The sequence below is a fragment of the Phyllobates terribilis genome, unplaced genomic scaffold (genome assembly GCF_046119375.1).
Source record: "Phyllobates terribilis strain yellow unplaced genomic scaffold, ASM4611937v1 Scaffold_98__1_contigs__length_5973952, whole genome shotgun sequence".
NCBI lineage: Eukaryota > Metazoa > Chordata > Amphibia > Anura > Dendrobatidae > Phyllobates > Phyllobates terribilis.
The window spans coordinates 4409531-4426839 of NW_027362858.1; the positions used below are offsets into that span (position 1 = coordinate 4409531).

The 17309-nt window shown below is 41.4% G+C and overlaps 1 protein-coding gene and 1 pseudogene across 1 annotated transcript in view; one reads left to right on the forward strand and one right to left on the reverse strand.

The window, feature by feature from the left end:
• Positions 1-17309, reverse strand: part of LOC141198632 (uncharacterized) — a 101208-nt pseudogene that overhangs the window by 68704 nt on the left and 15195 nt on the right.
• LOC141198582 (gastrula zinc finger protein XlCGF66.1-like) overlaps positions 1-17309 on the forward strand; it is an 81803-nt gene that overhangs the window by 11815 nt on the left and 52679 nt on the right. The window lies entirely within an intron of this gene.

Sequence of the window (17309 nt, forward strand, 5' to 3'; positions counted from 1 at the left end):
CCCCCAAGGCACCTATCTAGATTCATAGTGAGCACTTGGAACCCCAGGTGCTTCACAAATTGATTCATAAAAATGAAAAAGTGTTTTTTTTTCACTTTTTCATTTTTACGAATCAATTTGTGAAGCACCTGGGGGTTCCAAGTGCTCACTATGCATCTAGAAAGGTGCCTTGGGGGGTCTAGTTTCCAAAATGGGGTCACTTGTGGGGGAGCTCCAAAGTTTGGGCACAGAGGGGCTCTCCAAACGCAATGTGGTGTCCGCTAACAATTTGAGCCGATTTTCCATTCAATTTGTTAGCGGATACCATGTTGCATTTAGAGAGTCCCTGTGTGCCCAAACATTGGAGCTCCCCCACAAGTGACCCCATTTTGGAAACTAGACCCCCCAAGGCACCTATCTAGATTCATAGTGAGCACTTGGAACCCCAGGTGCTTCACAAATTGATTCATAAAAATGAAAAAGTGTTTTATTTTCACTTTCTCATTTTTACGAATCAATTTGTGAAGCACCTGGGGGTTCTAAGTGCTCACTATGCATCTAGATAGGTGCCTTGGGGGGTCTAGTTTCCAAAATGGGGTCACTTGTGGGGGAGCTCCAATGTTTGGACACACAGGGACTCTCCAAACGCAACATGGCGTCCGCTAACAATTTGAGCCGATTTTCCATTCAATTTGTTAGCGGACACCATGTCGCGTTTGGAGAGCCCGTGATGTGCCTAAACAGTGGAGCTCCCCCACAAGTGTCCCCATTTTGGAAACTATACCCCTCAAAGATTTTATTAAGGTGTATAGTGAACATTTTGAACCCAGAGGTACGGCACATTATTTGTTTACATTAGGTCATCATATTGAATAAGTTTTCATTATTCTTGAGCGCAAGTGCTCGTTACTTGAGTTTGCATCGGGTACTCAGGTATGCACCATGTACAGCGTGTGCTCGAGTGACATGCTCGAGTCCCTGCTCCGCATGTTTCACGGTTATTAGACACCCAAAAAAAAACATGCGGGGATCGCTCGTGCATGGCAGGCAATCCCCGTAAAGTTTTTTGGCCGCGAAGCATATGGGGCAGAGACTCGAGCATGTCACTCAAATACCCACGATACTAAATGCATACCAGAGCACCCGATGCAAACTCAAGTAGCGAGCACTTGCTCTCAACACTAGTCGCCATATCGTCATCTTTTTTTCTTACTTTTGAAAAAAATCCCAACCCCAGCCCTAACCCTAGCACAACCCTAGCCCCAGCACAACCCTAGCCCCAGCACAACCCTAGCCCCAGCACAACCCTAGCCCCAAACCCAGCCCAATCCTAACCCAAGAGTTTATTTTTGACGCCGTTCCTTGTGCGGTATAAGTGATTAGACGACTTTATTCTTCGGGTCGGTGTGATTACAGCAATGCCAGAATCATATGGGGTTTTTATGACTGACAGCTGTCACACACTAAAAGACGCATTTTTTGTAAAATCTAGTTTTTGCATCGCCATATTTTGAGAGCTATAATTTTTCCAGATTTTGGCAGACAGTCATGTGACGGCTCGTTTTTTGCGGGATGACTTGACGTTGTTATTGGTGCCATTTTCAGGCACGTGACATTTTTTGATCGCTTTCTATTCCGATTTTTGGGAGGCAGAATAAACAAAAACCAACAATTCAGGAATTGTTTTTTTTTTTTTTTTTTTATTCTGTTCCGCGTGTGGTAAAATTGATGAGGCAGCTTTACTCTTCGGGTCAGTACGTTTACAGCGGTACCACATTTGTATCATTTTTCTATGTTTTGGCGCTTATACACAATAAAAGCTATTTTATAGAAAAAAATATTTTTTAGTATCGCTTTATTCTGAGAGCTATAACTTTTTTATTTTTCGGCTGATGGAGCTATATGGCGGCTTGTTTTTTGCAGGACGAGATGACGTTTTCAGCGGTATCATTTTTATTTATATGCGTCTTTTTGATCGCGTGTTATTCCACTTTTTGTTTGGCGGTATGGTGATAAAGCATTGTTTTTTGCTTGGTTTTTTTTTTTTTTTTTTTTACCGTGTTCACTGAAGGGGTTAACTAGTGGGACAGTTTTATAGGTCAGGTTGTTCCGGACGCGGCGATACCAAATATGTGTACTTTTATTGTTTTTTTTTTATTTTTTTTATAATAATATTTATTGATGGGTACATTATATTTTTATTTTTGGTGTATTATTTTTTTTATTTTTTTATAATATTTTTGCACATTTTTTTTTTTTTTTTTCCACTTTCACACAGTTTATATACTTTATTACTTTGTCCCACTCTGGGACTTTCACTTTTTTTTTTCTGATCGCCTGCATGGCACAGGAATGGAGCACCATCCCTATGCCATGAAGGCTGTCAGAAGTGCACAGTGTGAAGGTTGCTTGGAGATGCACTGCGCATGTCCAAGCAATCTTCCTGCTCTCTGGTGACCCGGATGTTGTCATGACGACATTGGGTCGTCATGGCAACACCCGGGAAGCCTTTGCAGACTGCGCTGGAAGCCGGAAGAGGAGGTGAGTATCGCCGATCACCTCCCCTTGCCCCCGCAATGCCGCGATCGACTTCGATCGACTTCGATCGCAGCATCGCGGGGGTTAATGTGCTGGGAGCGGTGCGTGACCGCTCCCTGCACATAGTACCGGGTGTCAGCTGTGACAATCAGCTGACACCCGGCGGCGATCGCGCCCGCACAGCCTGTGTGCGCGCGCGATCGCGATGACGTACTAATACGGGTCTGGCTCTTAAGTCCCAGGGCACAGACGCGTATTAGTACGTCAGATGTTATTAAGGGGTTAAAGTCCACTCTGCACCCCATCTTGTCTGAAAAAAACAAATGTAGAAATTTTTGCAAATTTATTAAAAAAGAAAAACTGAAATATCACAGTCTGCAGTTTACCTGTATTCATAGGCCTGTTTTACATCATGACATACCTATCTATTACCTGTATGACCATCATAGTCACTGAAGCACTGGCACCTTAAACTTTGACATTTTAGGCTGTATTTTTTCATTAGGATAGTCTCTTCAGTATTGATTTAAATTAAGTTATGTTACCATCATGTGTATGATTCATGTCACTTAGTAACAAGTACATTGTATGAATACGTATATGGCATTATATTTCTAGTTTACTAGTGATGTTCATTTTTTTGGCCTTTTTTGGGGGTTAATTTTCCCTCCCAGCTCATGTATGTGTCACTCTCTTATAGAGGTTGTTGCCCTTTCTTGTTAATTGGTTTTATCAATTTGATGAAATAAAATATATACCTTTTATAAGCAGCTGGTATCTCTTCTTTGTCCAGACGTTTAGTATATATTTGTTATGTTCTGCTACCAGAGCTAAGGAAAGAGAGGAGATCTGTCCCTACGATAGAACTCAGCTTTATCCCTACGATGTAACAGGGGACCTGATCCTGCGATCAGACCTGCTAAAGTCCTAAGCTAGTCTGTACGGAGACATATAGATGTGGGGAAGGAATCCCTACAAGTACTAAGGACTGGGAGGAGAATGGACACCTCCTAACAGAAATAGTAGCAGACAGACGAACAAACAAAATATATAGAACACAGAGGTCCGTAGACCAAGCAAACTAACAGAGTTAGATACAGAGCACAGGCTAGCTAGAAAGTAGATATACAATGAAGTCCAGCAAAGCCAGAAGGGCGGAGCAGGATTAAATAGGCCAACAAGGTCATGTGACCAGCAAAGGAAAAAACCTAAGAGCAAGGTTCTAACAATATTGATCTGGATATTTTGGTTGTTTATTCATGTTGAAGTGTCCAGGAATGGATTAACATAGGACATTTAATGTAATTAATTGTAAGTTACGTTGTCCATTTACTTGGTAACTGGAATAATTGATACTTGGATTGATAATATTGTCACTTCTTTTTATGTACCCATATTTGTGGACTCACATGGTTGTCTCTGTCCTTTTTGTAGTTTTCACCCATGACTTACTATTTTATTAGTTGTGCTCTATTTAGGAGTGTCCGTGGGACCTTCTTTTTATATTTTGGATACACAATAAAACATTATGATGTTGACCTGACTCTTTTTGGGGCTCAGTCACTCCACTCTTTTTGTAGGTTGTACATTATTGAGAGCGCCCACATATGAACTATGGTTTATCTATACCGCCATGTTCTTCGGTTTATATGCTTCTGACTATACACAATGCAACCTAGCAGAGATCTGCAGCATGTACTTGCAATGCTAACACCCTGCCTCCCTTTTCCTCTCCCTCGTATTAAATCTCACCCTGAGCTATCTCAACCTAACAGAGAACTAATCTTCACTCTAAATAGCTCTTAAAAGAGCTTTTTGGACTCAGGAACTCTCCCTATACGCTGCTTTCACACTACGTTGATGTAATAAGCGCAAGATGGCGCCAGCAGGGCTTAAATATCCCCCTACGATGCTGTAAGGCCAGCCAATCACAGTAATGCCACAACAAAGATGGCAGCGGCATTACTGTGATTGGCAAGCAAGCCCAGCATGTTCATTGGCTGCAAATAAAGCGCCAAACATACTGGGCGGGTCACTCGAATATACCGAGGTGAATAGCTAATTACTCGCCGAATAGCCTGAATTGTGTACTATTCGTGCGAGTAACGAATAGTGCCGAATGTATTTACTCATCACTAGTAAAAGGACATAAATCCAAGTGACACATTCATTCCTGCTCCAAGTGTCAAAGGTTGTCATAGCTCTGTCTCTCTGAGATTTGAAGTTACCTTTTAATACCAGTAATTTCATGTCCATGATCCTGTGATCAGGAATACAAAAATGTTTGGCCACAGGTAGATCTATTCTTTTTTTCTTTTATTGTGTGGCGATGAGAATTCATCCTTGTTCTAAGTTTTTGCCTTGTCTCCCCTACATACAGACCCCCAGTTAGACATTTGGTACATATAATTAAGTAACTACATTAGATGTGATGCAGCTGAAAGTACCTGGGATCTTGTGGTCTTGATGTGAGTTTGGAATCTTTATCTGGTCTGTGGTCATTATAAATGGACATGTTTTACATATACAGTTGGTGAGGATGAATTTTGTAAGTTTCACCACAAAGGTGAAACTATCCTCCCGGTTAGTTTGCTTTCCCTCCCAGTACCTTTTCATTCTAACAATGTTAGGTTTCTGGGAGATTATACTTGTTCCTTTTATTTTTGGTTCTCCTTAGCTTGCCTTCTTTGCCCTATATGAATGTGTTTTAGTTTCTCACTCAGGGTTTTCATATTTTACTTCATATTTTCCTTTCCCCTGGTTGACAGTATGTTGTGGCCTCCCCTCTGGTTCCTCAGGAGGTACGAGAAACTCCTAAATGGCCTATTAGAGAGTTAGGTCCGTGGCATTTTTAGTTGTGCAGCTAGGGCCTTTCTAGTCTGCACAGAGACTAGTTGGGTGTAGCTGCGGCATTCTCCTCTGTGTGGGTTCTCCGGTGGCTATCAAGATGCGCTTTCTGGTTAAAACATTTCCCACATTTTGAACATGAAAAATGCTTCTCCCCTGTGTGAGTTCTCTGATGTTCGATAAGCGTTGATTGCAATGTAAAACAGTTCTCACATTCTGAACATGAAAATGGCTTCTCCCCTAAGTGAGTTCTCTGATGGCTGATGAGATTTGATCGATTTGCAAAACATTTCCCACATTCTGAACATGAAAATGGCTTCTCCCCTGTATGAATTCTCTGATGTGCAATAAGATATGTTTTCTCTGTAAAGCAGTTCCCACATTCTGAACATGAAAATGGCTTCTCCCCTGTGTGAGTTCTCTGATGGCTGATAAGATTTGATTTCTTTATGAAACATTTCCCACATTCTGAACATGAAAATGGCTTCTCCCCTGTGTGAGTTCTCTGATGTGCAATAAGATTTGATTTCACTGTAAAGCAGTTTCCACATTCTGAACATGAAAATGGCTTCTCCCCTGTGTGAGTTCTCTGATGTGCAATAAGATCTGATTTCTGTGTAAAACATTTCCCACATTCTGAACAGGAAAATGGCTTCTCCCCTGTGTGAGTTCTCTGATGTGCAATAAGATCTGATTTCTTTGTAAAACATTTCCCACATTCTGAACAGGAAAATGGCTTTTCCCCTATGTGAGTTCTCACGTGAGTAACAAAATCTGATTTCTGATTAAAACATCTCCCACACTTGGAACAAGAAAATCTATTCTTCGCTTTGTGAATTTTTTCATGTTTAAGAAAAGACTTTTTGAGGGGAAAACTATTTCCATATTCAGAACATGAAAATGGCTTCTTTGCTTTAGGAGCAATTTGTTTTTTAATGCTTATTTTGTGACTTTGATTTTCCTTAATAGTTGGTAATGAGTCAGAAGACAGGATCTGTTTCATAGGATCAGATGACAGATCTTTGCTGTGAAGGGATGATGGTAAATCTGGAATAATGGCATTAACTTCAATTGTATCTTGTGGGATCTCAAAATTATCTGATTTGAAAATTGAAGATGTCAGCTGTTCCTTTGATCTCCTGGTACAGACATCTGCCAAAAATAAATCCAATTATTATTTTTTAATAAAAAAATCCTTGTAATTATATATTTTTGAACATTTCTACTTAAACTGTCCGTAAAAATGGGAAGTTATGCAAAAAAATGAATTATTCACCAAGACAATGACAGTTCACAGTCTAAAAGAAAACCTCATAGCATGAACCAGTGGAGCGTGGTGTTCAACTGTTTGTTCATTCTGCTTCCCATATATGGAATAAAAAGCCACCAAACAATGTCCCCACTCAGGTCCATCATCTGAAAAACAGAAGTTTCCACTTTATTAGTGGCTGAAAGGCTCTTGAAAAGCAACATGGCTTCCATAAACCAATCCAGCAATATCTTATCTCTCAACGTCAAATCTCCCCCTCGCTTCTGAGCCTTGCAGTGCGCCCAAACCACATTTATCATCCATGTATTTGGCATTACTATAGTGAGAAGAACCCACTTAATTTACAGTGTCTGTGTCTCCTGGGGCACAATCTGGGCACTATGTATTGAGTAATAAAATGATATATTTGTAATTTTCAATCTCCAACATCCATGCGTGCTAATTTCAGAAAAGTGGCTTTGGAGTCAAAATAGTCACTACTCCTATAGATTAATTCACTGGGGGTTATAATTTCCAAAATGGAGCCACTTTATGGTGATTTCTACTGCTCTGGTTTTCTGCCATTGTGTCATATAAGAGCTTCTGCAAGTGGTGTGTCCTATCTCCTCTGGTATCTCCTACTGTGACATCTGCTTCTGTCACCAGGAGCCACCTTTTTCCCTTCCCCCATGACAGCACCATACGAGAGAGTAGGATCTGCCCCTATTACCTGACAGGAAGTCCTGAGCACAAAATAAAAAGGAAACTCCCACTTCCTCCTTCTATGTGGTTTCCTGTCCTCAAGGATGTAGAAGCCTTTAGCTCACGGCTGGAGCAGCCGTAAATCATGGAACACCAGTGAATCATGGGACACCATGCTGAGTTCTATAGCAACCTCTAGTGAGTGGCAATGAGCAGGGGCCCAGTTGGGCGCTGAAATGATAACATCAGCCTGGAAGAATCTAAATTTAATGATTCCGTACCTACCTACGTTTGTTTGGCCTAGGCCTCATGGCTTGTGTATTGAGCCTCATGGTTAGGCCTCATGGCTTGTGCATTGAGCCTCATGGCTTGTGTATTGAGCCTCACGGCTAGACCTCATGGCTTGCGCATTGAGCATCATGGCTAGGCCTCATGGCTTGCGTATTGAGCCTCACAGCTAAGCCTCATGGCTTGTGTATGAAGCCTCACGGTTAGGCCTCATGGCTTGTGTATTGAGCCTCATGGCTTGCGTATTGAACCCCACGGCTAGGCCTCATGGCTTGCGTATTGTGCCTCACGGTTAGGCCTCATGGCTTGTGTATTGAGCCTCATGGTTTGCGTATTGAACCCCACGGTTAGGCCTCATGGCTTGTGTATTGAGCCTCACGGCTAGGCCTCATGGCTTGTGTATTGAGCCTCACGACTAGGCCTCATGGCTTGTGTATTGAGCCTCACGGCTAGGCCTCATGGCTTGTGTATTGAGCCTCACGGCTAGGACTCATGGCTTGTGCATTGAGCCTCACGGCTAGGCCTCATGGCTTGTGCATTGAGCCTCACGGCTAGGCCTCATGGCTTGCGTATTAAGCCTCGCGGCTAGGCCTCATGGCTTGCATATTGAGCCTCGCGGCTTGCATATTGAGCCTCACGGCTAGTCAATGGAACCATATTACACTATGTATTCTTGCGATTAAAGTCATAAACTGGTAGACTCAACTAAGTGGCAAGTTGGTTAAATATCCAGTCAGTGCTCTCTTGGACTGGTAAGACTGCAACAAACTTATAAAAGGAGGAATCAGTAGATGAGTTAAAATGTCCCCGTATCCGTGAGACTCCTGTGGTGAAGGAGAAGCATCTTAGCTAGTTTAGACGAATGCCTTCACACTGAGGTAAGACCGTTCTGATTATTACTCAAGCACAGGATGATACATACTTAAGGTACATGTTTAACGGGCCGGAATGCTAATACCTTAGCTTAAGACCATCTGAGATTTGACCAATACCATAAGAGATCTAGATCTCTTTCTGAATGAGTTGCTTCGGAAAAAAAAAAAGTGTATCAGAGGTGATGGTTATCACTCGGTTTACTTAGTTTCTTTGCTTGAAAACTAAACTATTTTGCATCTGAACTATTTTAATCTAACAATCTCCATGGTTGGATTATAAAGTTGCAGAATTAATGCTATTATAGGGGAATAGCATAAATACGATCATTCCTGCATGAACGGTGGATTGTGACTTTTCTTTTGGAATAGCTCAGATCTGTGTCTTACCCTTTCTAGTTGTATTAGCTCTTGGTACTTGGCTAGATTGTGGTAGCCAGAAACTCCCCAGGATGGAAATCTCAAACTATAAGTGTCCGTTCGGCTTAAATACATTTCTTGGGGGGACTTAACATTACATCTTAAGGGATATAAAGTACTAAATATTTCTGCTGGTTTTGAGATCCCCATTTTGGCAATCTGGGATGCTCTATCTACTCTTGGTAGCATAGAGTTGGGTAGTTTTGAATAATTATGTGATCATTGACCCTAGAAAGGGTTTAGGGCCCAGATCTTGGGCTTAAGTGGGGCCTTCAATTGAAAATGCCAACAATATTAAAGTAGAAACCCTAGTCAAAGCCTGGTTAAGGTTACCAGGTTCCCTGAATCGATTAACTTCTGCTTCTATTACACGCTGTGTCCTAGTACCAGTTCTTATATACTTCAGTTGTTGGTTAGTTGATTTAATGAAAACAGAATATCTAATCAAATCTGTGAAAGATATTCAACCATGTATATAAGTGAAGTCTCTAAATATAGACCATTCTCTGGGAGATAAAGAGGAAAGAGTGTTGTAAAAATCCTTTTTACTCTTGTAGGTGCTTTTGGTTTAAGCTCCAAATCGATAGAGATTATGTTGATAGTGCTTCAAGAAGGAAGACTGAATGATATCTAAAAAATTCACAATCTGTTGAACTAGGATATTTCGGGGATCTTTCTTCAGGTGTAAGATCCTACATGGGTGCTCCCTCCCTATTGAAGGGCTCCATTGCTATTGTCTCTCGTATGGTGCTGTCATGGGGGAAGGGAAAAACGATAATCACTTACCGGTAATTTGATTTTCCTGAAACCCATGACAGCATCCTAATTTTCCCTCCCTCTGGCTTTTGGTTGATGGTTCTTAGTCTTCTCTTCTCACAATGAAGAATGTGCTTGAGTGAATGTATAAATAAAAATGATGATGAATTGGGTGACTCTTACTTGACTCCTGGAAACCACATTGAAGGAGGAAGTGAGAGTTGCCTTTTTATTTTGTGCTCAGGGCTTCCTGTCCAGTAATGGGCGGATCCTACTCTGTCGTATGGTGCTGTCATGGGTTTCAGGAAAATCAAATTACCGGTAAGTAATTACCGTTTATACATTCTGCAGGCAGTGCTAGTGATGGAAGAGACGTCGGGAGAAGAAGCTCTGGGCGGCGCAGGCTCTGTCCAGCCACTAATAGCCCCAGCCCCCTGAGGAAGCCAAACATGGTGAAAATTGTTGGGGTGGCTATGTATATATTTTCGGCAGCACTAGGGAACCTGTGTATGTCCTAATAAATAAAGTGATCAACTAATCTATGAACTGCAGACATAGAGGAAAACTATAATGAATTTAATGAGCTCATGAGATCAGATGTATCCTAATACTATACAGTTTCTAGAGACTTAATATCATAGTAAGTGCACAGACAAAACTAGTGTAGTTTTAATTTACTTCTTTACCACATTTTAGTAAAACAGTAATAAAAGACATCTTTTATACACCCCTCAACCAGGGTTTTTTTTACCCTCTCGGTAATTTGTCAATACGCATATGACAGAAAATACCCAAAAGTGACACCATTCTAAAAACTGCACCCATTAAGGGGCTCAAAACCACATTCAAGAAGTTTAGTAACCCTTCAGGTGTTTCACAGGAATTAATGGAATGTGGAAGGAAATTTTTAGTTTCACAAAGTGTAACAGGAGAAAATGGATCCCAAAATGTGTTGTGCATTTTCTCTTGAGCATGCTGATACCCCACGTGGGGGAAAACAACTGTTTGGGTGCATGGCAGGGCTCAGAAGAAAAGGATCGCCATTTGACTTTTTAAATGTAAAATTTGTGGACGCCATGTCGCGATTGGAGAGCCCCTGATGTGCCTAAACAGTGGAAACACCCCACAAGTGACACCATTTTGGAACTTAGACCCCTCAAGGAACTTATCTAGAAGTATGGTGAGCACCTTGAACCCCCATGTTCTTCACAGAAGTTTATAATGTTGAGCCGTGAAAATACAGAAAATCTAATTTTTCCCTCAAAAATGTTTTTTTGCCCCACATTTTACTTCTTCACAAGGGTAACAAGAAAAATTGCACCACACAATTTGTTGTGCAATTTTTCTTGAGTATGCAGATACTCCATATGTGGAGGAAACTAGTGTTTAGGCGTACGACACGGCTCAAAAAGGAAGGAATGACATTTCTTTGATGGAATGGTCTGCGGGTGTCATGTCGTGTTTGGAGAGCCCCTGATGTGCCTGAATAGAGGAAATACCTCCACAAGTGAACGAGTCCTGAGGAGATAATTTGCATATTCCCACTGCATTTTGGGGTAAGTGAAGAGTCTCCGCGAGCTCAAAGAACACTGGATTTTGGCTGTTGGAGCTGAAAAGAGGACATCGGTAAACCAGGGGAGGAGTCCTGAGGAGATAATTTGCATATTCCCACTGCATTTTGGGGTAAGTGAAGAGTCTCCGCGAGCTCAAAGAACACTGGATTTTGGCTGTTGGAGCTGAAAAGAGGACATCGGTAAACCGCGCGCCGAGAGGCGCGCGCATTTTGAAGCTTTTTTTTTAAGCTTTTTTCACTGTTTTCAGAACATTAACAATAAGAACATGGAAGAGTCCAGGAGCCATTTGGTGAGCTGCATATCCTGCTACATGTTCACAGACTTGCCAGTGGAAAAGCCAAACTTCACATGCCAGAAATGCAAGCTTGTGTCCCTGTTGGAGGAAAAGTTGCGAAATCTAGAAGAGAGGTTAACTACCTTGAAAATCATTAAGGAAGGTGAAGAGTTCTTAGACAGAGCAGAATTATCTCTTCATGATTCAGAAAGAGAAGAAATTCGAACTGCACCTGACGAAACAGAGGAATGGAAGCATGTGACCCACAGAAGCAGAAGGATCGAGAGGCAGTCAGCACCCATACTGATCTGGAACCAGTACCAGGCTCTCACGCAGGAGAACCATGAAGAAATACAGCAAAATAAGACTTTGCCAGCAATGAATAACCTGGTAAGCCCTCAGAATCCTCCTGGATGGAGAAAGAAGAATGTTGTGAAGAAAAAACGGAGAGTGGTGGTCATGGGGGATTCCCTGTTAAGAGGAACAGAGGCCGCTATCTGCAGACCAGACATAACCTCAAGAGAAATGTGCTGTCTTCCAGGAGCAAAAATTAAAGATGTGTCTGACAGGATATCAAGACTCTTCAGACCTACAGATCACTACCCATTCCTGCTAATACATGTGGGGACAAATGACACCGCAAGAAAGGACCTGGAAACCATCTGCAGTGACTTTGAAGACTTAGGCAAGAAAGTGAAAGAATTGGGAGCGCAGGTGGTCTTCTCATCCATCCTCCCAGTGGATGGCCATGGAACAATGAGGTGGAATAAGATTCTACAGGTGAACAACTGGCTACTTCGATGGTGCCGTCAACAAGGATTTGGATTTCTGGATCACGGAATGAATTACCTATACGATGGACTACTTGCTAGAGATGGGGTGCACCTTACGAAGACTGGAAAACATGTATTTGGAAGTCGCCTTGCTACACTCATCAGAAGAGCTTTAAACTAGAACAATGTGGGAAGGGAAGCAAAAGGCCAGAAAAAGCCATACAGCTGACAAATACTATTGAGATCTCTGCTACTGGAAGTGGAAAGGAAGAACAAAGACAAAACAATTTAAATAATAAAAATATGGGAGGAAGAGAAACCAATCACAAACTAAAATGTTTTTATACAAATGCACAAAGCATGGGCAACAAACAAGGAGAATTGGAACTACTAATGCAGGAAAAGAAATATGATGTCATTGGAATCACTGAAACTTGGTGGGACGATACACATGATTGGAATAAAAGGCTAAAAGGATACAACTTATTTGCAAGAAACAGACTTGATAAACGAGGAGGAGGTGTCGCATTGTATGTTAGAAAAGCGTATATCTGCACAGAGATTGAAGCTTCAGAGACTGGAAGTTCTGTGGAAACTGTTTGGGTAAGAATACAAGGAGAGAACAACGGAAAGGACACCATTGTAGGCATTTACTACAGGCCACCTGGGCAAGCTGAAGATATGGATGAACTCTTTATGTTTCAAATGACCAAGTTCTCCAAAAAATATGACGTAGTGGTCATGGGAGATTTCAACTATCCAGACATTTGTTGGGAATCTCTCTCAAGTAAAACTAACAGGTCAAGCAAATTCTTATCCTCTCTTGCTGACAACTTTATCTTCCAAAAGGTAGGGGAGAAAACAAGGGGATCTGCTACTTTGGATCTAATCCTTATAAACAGGGAGGAAATGGTTGAGGAGGTAAAGGTGGCTGGGACCCTAGGAGGCAGCGATCATGCTATTATAGAATTTTGGATAACTAGAGGAGGAAGACATGTGAAGACTCAAACTTCAAGGTTAGATTTTAGAAAGGCAGATTTTAAGAGACTCATAAAGAGAATAGGAGGGATCCAATGGCTGGATGTCCTTAAGGACAAAAATGTCCAGGAAGGATGGGAAATTTTTAAAAATGAGATTCTCAAAGCACAATCGTTAACAATCCCGAAAAGTAGGAAGAATGGGAAGCATTTAAGGAAACCAGGATGGATGAACACAGAACTTAAACACATGCTAAAAAGAAAGAAAGAAATGTTTATTAAATGGAAAGAGGGAGGCATATCTAAAGAAGATTATAATGCAGTCTGCAGATCCTGCAGGGCACGCATCAGGTTAGCTAAAGCTGACAATGAATTAAGGCTTGCAAGAGATGTCAAAAGCAATAAAAAAGGATTTTGGGGGTATGTCAAAAGTAAAAGAAAAGTCAAAGATGCTATAGGATTTTTACAGGATGAAAATGGAGAAATGGTAAGAGAGGATGTTGAGAAGGCCGAACTTTTTAATTCCTATTTTGCATCTGTTTTCTCTCAGAAAGAAAATGTAACATCAACTGATCTTCACTGTCCTTTTAAAGGAATAGAGGAATCCAAGTTATCAGTAAACAGAAAGATTGTGAGGGAATATTTAGCTAACATAAATGAGTTCAAGTCTCCAGGTCCAGATGAATTACACCCCAGAGTACTGAAGGAGATCGTAGAAGAAATTTTAGAACCACTCTCCATAATCTTTGAAAATTCTTGGAGAACAGGAGAAGTCCCAGAAGACTGGAGAAGAGCAAATGTTGTTCCTATCTTCAAAAAGGGGAAGAAGGTGGACCCAGGGAACTATAGGCCGGTGAGTCTGACTTCTATACCAGGAAAGATCTTTGAACAAATTATTAACCACATGTATGTAAGTACATGGATAAGAATGAAGTGATTAACCAGAGTCAGCATGGGTTTGTAACTAACAAGTCATGTCAGACTAACTTAATTTCCTTCTATGACAGAATCACTGACTGGGTGGATCAGGGAAATGCTGTAGATATAGTATATCTTGACTTCAGCAAAGCATTTGACAAAGTATCTCACATCATCCTTATTGAAAAAATGACCAAGTATGCAATGGACCAGGCAACTGTTAGGTGGATTCATAACTGGCTTAGTGATCGGACTCAAAGGGTGGTTGTAAATGGCTTCACATCCAGCTGGATGAATGTCTCAAGTGGGGTACCACAGGGCTCCGTCCTGGGACCTGTATTGTTCAACATCTTTATCAATGATTTAGATGAAGGAATTGAGGGTAAACTGATTAAATTTGCTGATGACACAAAGCTAGGAGGGATAGCTAATACTAGAGAAGAGAGAGAGAGGATTCAAAAAGACCTAAATAAACTGGAGCAGTGGGCAGCAACCAACAGAATGGTTTTTAACAGGGAAAAATGCAAAGCACTACATCTGGGCAATAAAAATGAAAAAAGCATATACAGAATGGGAGGAATAGAGCTAAGCAACAGTACATGTGAAAAAGACTTAGGTATACTAATAGATCATAGACTGAACATGAGTCAACAGTGTGATGCAGCAGCAAAAAAGGCAAATACAATTCTGGGATGTATTAACAGAAGCATACAGTCTAGATCACGTGAAGTCATTATCGGTCTTTACTCCTCTTTGGTCAGACCTCATCTGGAATACTGTGTACAGTTTTGGGCACCACATTTTAAAAAAGACATAGACAAACTGGAGCAAGTTCAGAGAAGAGCGACCAGAATGGTGACTGGTCTGCAAACCATGTCCTATGAGGAACGGTTGCAGGATTTGGGAATGTTTAGCTTGCAAAAAAGAAGACTGAGAGGAGACTTAATAGCTGTCTACAAATATGTCAAGGGCTGTCACATTGTAGAAGGATCATCTTTATTCTCATTTGCACAAGGAAAGACTAGAAGCAATGGGATGAAACTAAATGGGAGGAGACACAGATTAGATATTAGAAAAAACTTTTTGACAGGGTGATTAATGAGTGGAACAGGCTGCCACGAGAGGTGGTGAGTTCCCCTTCAATGGACGTCTTCAAACAGAGGCTGGACAGACATCTGTCTGAGATGATCTAGTGAATCCTGCTTTGAGCAGGGGGTTGGACCAGATGACCCAGGAGGTCCCTTCCAACTCTACCATTCTATGATTCTATGAAACTAGATCCCTTAAGGAATTTATCTACCATATTATTTGGACTATAAAATGCATTTTTTAACAAGAAAAATTCTTGTTAAAAAGTGTGTGCGTCTTATAGTCCGAAGGTAGCTTCCTGTGATGGAGGAGAAAGCTGATACTGCATCCTCCCCAATCACAGAAAGAGCTGCTGTCTATTCTTCTGCTCTGCACTGATCTATGTGACCGGTGAAGAGCAGGAGAGGAAGTTTACCGACAGAACGGAGGCTGCAAGAGCTAAGCAACTGAAGGAACTTCTGCAACAGTAATTCCAAGACCTTTCAGGTCCGCGAGTGTCATGTCGCATTTGGAGATCCCTTGATTTGCCTAAACAGTGAAAAACTACCACAAGTGACCTCTTTTTGAAAACCTGACCCCTCAAGGAACTTATCTAGATGTGTGGTGAGCACATTGAAACCACAAGTGCTTCACAGAATTTTACAACGTTGATCTGTGAAAATGAAAAATATATATTTTTCCCACAAAAATGTTGTTTTAGCCCTAATTTTTTTCATTTTTACAAGGATAGCGGGATAAAATGGACCCCAAAATTTGTTGTGTAATTTCTCCTGAGTATGCCGATACCCCATATGTGGAAGAAAACTACTTTTGAGGCACAGTGCAAAGCTCAGAAGGGAAAAAGTGCCATATTGGAGGTCAGATTTTGCTGGGCTGGCTTGAGTGTGCCATATCCCATTGGCAGAGCCCCTGAGGTGCCAGAACAATAGAACCTCCCCCGTAAGAGACCCTATTTTACAAACTAAACCTCTCAATGAATTCATCTAGGGGTGCAGTGATCATATTGACACCACAGGGGGGTTACAGAATTTTATACTATTGGGCAGTGAAGAAAAAATAATATAATTTTTCCCACTAAAATCTTGTTTTAGCCCTTGATTTTACATTTTCACACTGGGAAATGGATAAAAATGGCACCAAAATTAATCCCACAAATTCTGCTCAATGTAGAAATACCCCACATGTGCACATGTGGCTGTACAGTACTGGTTAGCCACACAGAGACTCGGGAAGGACAGAGCACTATTTGCCTCCTAGAGCGCAGGACTCCATATACAAAGCCCCTAAGTGCTAGAAGAGCAGAATCCCCCCTCAAGTGACCCCATTTTGGAAAATAAACCCCTTTGGGATTTTATCTACAGGTGTAGTGTAGATGTTTTTCTTTTCCAGAAACAAGCAGCAGTGGATGTTGCAGAGTGAAAATTGCAAACTACCTTTGTAGTGCCTAGTACGTTGTAGTGACCAGTAAGTTGTAGTGCCTGTACATTGTGCCTAGCTCATACTTCTGGAGACATGCACCCGTTAATTAGGCCAACTTTCATCGCTACAGAAATGCCAAACATATGGACGCTAACCGCGATTTGGGCACACCGTGGTGCTCAGAAGGGATGGGAGCATTTGCATTTGGGAGAGCAGAATTTGCTAAATTTCTTTTGGGGAGCGAGAAGCCATTCGCACTATTCCAGAGCCTCTGTGCTACCAAAAAGTGGTTAGTCCCTCATTATAAACTATTGACAGTGAGACAACGTCGAACTAGTAGGAGACGCCCTCTAGTGGACGTGCTCATTATCAATGAATATAGGTGATACCATGGAAAAGATAATATAGTTTCTGTTACTGGTGACAAATTAATAAATTAGAACCAGTGATGAGCGAGTATGTTCTGTTAACCCTTTCAGCGAGCATGCTTGGGCGAGCACCGAGTATCTTCAGAGTGCTCGGTGATATGGTTGAATCACTCCCGTGTGCATGATTTGCAACTGTTTGACAGCTTTAATACATGTGAGAAATGCCTGCTAATCATGCACACGGGAGTGATTCAAACATAACTCCG